Here is a 5,061-nt window from a genome sequence, read left to right as displayed (position 1 = left end):
TTTCCCATGTACTTTGCAGCTTGATTGTGAGACAATTTGGGACCTTTTGGGTGGGAACAAAGGAACACAGCCTCGAAGCGCGAAGCGTATACGGAACACATTATGATTTGAAGTATATAGCAAGAAATCTAAATATAAAATTGATAGAATTTTAACACTAATTTGCTTTGCACTTCAATTCTAAATTTAAAATTGATTAAATTTTAACACTACTTTGCTCTTTCTATTTTTAATGTCACTAATTGCACCTGCTATTGCTTTCTCCATGATTCGCATCCATGTTCGCTGTAGCACTGTATTTTGATGAAGACTGTAACTGCCAGGACCCAACTCAGGCGCAGCCTTTACACTCTCAGTAATTCCCTGTACACGATAAAGTCGGTCCTTTAATCGTTAAAGTAGAATAGTTTAGAAGCAGATTCGCTTCACTCTTCAACGATCTAGTTTAACGCTAAAAGTATGCACTTCAATGGTTAATCGATTGCTTTTTAAAAGCGCGGTGATGCGATTCCACGCATGCGCACACGCATGCGCGTGCATTATTTTTCGGTAAGAGTACGTCCCATTTTAGCCGTTAAACTAACTGCACCTTCTACGCGTCAAAGTAGAATCGCTTATCGTTGAATCTGTTTTCAAACTTAATTATCAAACTATGGCACTCTCACCGTAAAAGTATTCCTTCATCGTTAAGAGGATATTTCTGAGAATGTAGGTAGATTTAAGACACAAACTCACACAGGCTCACACAGACTTGTTACTGGGAATCGCAATTAGTCCGGAACCAGAAGTCCTCACCAAGGGCGCGAAAGTTTGATACTATCAATGCATCCATTTAAATATATACGACTGAAATAAAAATATAGAGGGAACAGGAAAGTTAAATCGGTTTTAGATGACAATACACAATAAATCGTATATAATGGATTTTAGAAATAAAAATAAATGTCGAGAACAAATCCTATTGAACCAAAAATTACGAATAAGAAACAAAAAAAATAACTGAATTTTCAACTAAAAAAGGTAACTTTCACAGTAGAAGTCGCATAGTTATATTTTTAGTTAAAAGAATTAATATTTTTAACGAAGACAGAATTATTAAACACATTAGATAAGTTTTCAAGGAGAAAACTAAACTTTTGATGAAAATGATAAATTTTTATTAAAAAATTACTTTGAACCAAATAGGTTAGCTTTCGACCAAGAATAATATTTTTGCTGGCCAAAAAATACAACTTTTTAACAAAATACATGAATATTTAACTGAAAAAGATCAATTTGCAACCAAAAATGGAATATTTGTATTTTCATTTGAGAGTATTAATTTTCGAAGGAAAAAATTAATTTTTCTGCTAAAATAAATGAATCTTTATCTAAAAAGATTATTTTTTTACCAAGAAAGTCGAATTTTCAACTACTAATAAGGTAAATTTTATATTTTATACAAAAGGTAAAATAGTACATTTCTTTAGTAAAAAAATTAATTTTCAACCAATAATGATGAATTTTCAACCAAATAATTCAATTTTAAGCTTAAAAATATCAATTTAAAAAAAATTCTTCTAAACCTTCAAGAAAAAAGATGAATTTTTAGCCCAATAGATGATTTATAAATTAAAAAGATGAACTTGAACTAAAATTATGAATTTTGTTTACAAAAAAATGATTTTGTAACAAATTGGTTGAACTTCTAACCAAAAAGATAATCATTTGAGCATGAAAGACAAATTTTTGATAAAATGTATGAATTTTTAACCATCAAGGTAGATTTTATAATTTTAAAAAAACACACATTTTAATAAAAATTATAAATCTGTACCACAAAGACTTAATTTTTAAACAAATAATTAAATTTTTAACCATAAAGATGAATTCCTAACTGAGGAAAGTATTTTCTTCTGAAGGACGAATTTTGAACAAAATGAATTTATTTTCAGTCACAGAAATATATTTTCAACGAAAATGATTCATCTTTAACCGAAAAAAAATTTCAACCAAAATATTGAATTTTCAAATAAAAAGTCTCATTTCTAACCAAAAACATGAATTTTAAACGAAATAGATAAATTTTAAAAAACGAACATTAATTTTCTACAAAAAATTAACTATTGAGGAAATTCATTCATTTTCAATTATATGGTTAACTTTTTATTTTACAAAGATAACTTTTAAACCAAAAACCGAATAGAATAAGAAGATTAATTTTATATAAAAAAGACGAATTTTTATAAGAAAGGATTAAGCTTCAATTTTTAGTTATGGAAAGTACTTCGAACCATCAAACAAAGAATTTTTAACAAAATAGTTGAATTTCTAACAGAAAAAATAATTTTCCAATGAAGAATATTAATGTTTCCCCAAACAAGAAGAATTTTCAACAAAATAAATCAATTTTCAATCGAAGAAATACATTTTCAGTAAAAATGATAAATCTTTCACCCTAGAAAATTAATTTTTTACTACGATGCATTCATTTTTAACCAAATATTTAAATTTTTAACTATAAAGGATGACTTTTCAAGCGAATTTCGATTATTTAAATTTAGATTTAAAAAATTTTCAATCAAACAAAGTACGAATTTTCGACAAAATATTGTAACTAAGAATTATAATTTTCTACCAAAAAATGCTAAACTGAAAAAAATACAAGAATGATAAAACAGATATATTTCGAGTTCCAATCTTGTACAAAATGGAATAGTTTTCTTTTCAATATTTCTATTTTCATATATTTGCTAAAGTTCGAATGTATTTTTATTTAATTTGATCTTTTTCCTCAATTTTTCTTCAACATTGTAAATTTATTGTAAAATTTTGTTTGAAATTCGCGCGATTTTCATCACTTCTGGTTCCGGTTCAATCTTAGCCAATCAAAACAATGGAAACTTGCAGTTTCCAAAACGCGGAGGCGCATTCAAATACCAACCGCTCTGCAAACTAGGGCTGGTAAGTTAGGGATCGATTTACAGTTATCAACCGATGACTTAAGACAAAAAGTTTGTTGCATTTGAAAATACCTTTAGGTTAAAAACATTGCTACATAACCTGCAAATTATATTTATCAAGAAACTATATTTATTTGGATTAAATTCGGATCAATTTCATCTTATTTTTTGGTTCATTTGCTAGGCTGAACAAAATGGCCGCCAATTCCTAACGCTGGTGTCATGACGACATAACCTAAAAATTGTATCTAACCCCACGCTAGTAAGAGCTACACTAAAGATATGATAATTTCTAATATCATATTTCGTTATTTTTTTAACTTTTCAAGTACACTGCACGATCAAAAAACATAACAAGTGAAAAGTCTTGCGCTGATTGGGGGAAGAGCCAAGCAGCCTAGTTCAATTTTCTGTACGAATGTCGGAAACCGCGTGACGTACTGTCACCGCTCTCGGCATCACTCGTACGTTTTTTTTTTGTTAGGTTTGAATTTGTTCTAAGAATTTTAGTTTTAGTTGAAATTTTACACGCGTGATTCTAATTTTGTTTAATTTCAAGGATTAGGAAATTAAGGTTAAATAAATACACTTCACTTAAAGGGAAAAAGCCTCGAAGGCATAAAAAACCCTTTTTATTAAAACACACACAAACTTGAGGAGAAAGTACAAGAAGACGCGAGTGACGTCACATGAGGACGAGTTGCCGAGAGAACAAAGCCGCGAGGGCGAGCACGCCGCCACGAGGCGGCTGAATAGTTTTGCACACTGACACACTGAGATTATGATTTTTATCACACATACACTTTGATGCCACGTGAGTGGACTAATTTTATTGCCACGTGGGTGGACTGAGTTTTTATTTGATTTGTGTAGAGTATACACGGTTGTACGTTGGGTACAATGGTTTTCGCGGTACGTTTGGTACGCGAGTTTTTTTTTTTTGGTACGTTTAGTACGCGAGTTGGTGAGTGCTCTGCACGCCGCGCGAAGCCGTTGACTAATGAGGGGCCGGAGGCAGCGCTGGCGGGCATAGCCGCAAAATTTGGCGGGGCCGAAAGTCTATTTTGGCGCGCGTGATTGTCGGCCAGTGCTGCCACCGGTGATATTAGATTTTGCGCACGCAAGCCCTAATGATTTGAATAAAAGGTTAATTATGTAAATGTTGCGACGTAACATACTCCCGGCCACGGCTGCGAGACTAGTTTTGATTAATAAGTTGAAGCAGATTAAACTTAACGCATTAATTTCTGATTTTTATAAAGTTTTCAAAAAATGATCAGATTTTCCGGTTAGGGCTGTCATTCCTTGAGTGTTATCGCTATCCCACATCGGGTGATTATTTGTCAGAATTTTCTAATATACACATGCTGGAAACGCAAGTACAATAAATTAACTTTCTTAGTTTTAATGAACAATAAATTAATCTATGAAATAACAACTTAATCTACAGAACAACAACTTACTCTAGTGTAATCTTTGGTTTATTGCATAAACCGCGAGTGAGGTCAGTTTCCGTTGGAGGGACTGCCTCGTTGATTAGTATCATTATCACAATCGGTGATTTATTTTTAATTTATATATATTTTTTATCAATACGCAAAGAACACAAGTTCAACAAGCAACAATCTTAATGTTAATAAACGTAAACTTAATCTAAGTAAGATCATCGAAAATCATAGTTTATTATCACATCACTCGCCCTTAACCTAGACTTCTAACTAATAGTCAAAATCTCAACGTTTATTGGGAACCTAGTTTACCGGACTAGGTATTGCGTCGCAAGTTTCATCCTCTCGGCATGAATCTTGAGCTTCTGGCTGTAGAATTTCCCGATTCTACCATTCTCGGACCAGGCTTAAACTCGCACTCCTAGAATACGATAAAGTTCGACTCATTTATGGCAAACTAAATCGCGCACATCTAGGGCTATACAACGGTTGTTGTAGGAGGAGATGGTTGAGATTCTGACGGAAGCTCATCGTTTGGACCTATAGGTAAAATACAAAGTCGAGTAACATTTCGCTTGTAAAGTCCTGACGCTGTCCTGATGGTAGCTACCCTAGCGATGCCATCGCTCCCAGGGTGAACCTCGACGACCACACCCAGCGGCCATCTTGCG

The sequence above is a fragment of the Belonocnema kinseyi genome, chromosome 4 (genome assembly GCF_010883055.1).
Source record: "Belonocnema kinseyi isolate 2016_QV_RU_SX_M_011 chromosome 4, B_treatae_v1, whole genome shotgun sequence".
In the NCBI taxonomy this organism is placed as follows: domain Eukaryota; kingdom Metazoa; phylum Arthropoda; class Insecta; order Hymenoptera; family Cynipidae; genus Belonocnema; species Belonocnema kinseyi.
This window is presented reverse-complemented; position numbering follows the sequence as displayed.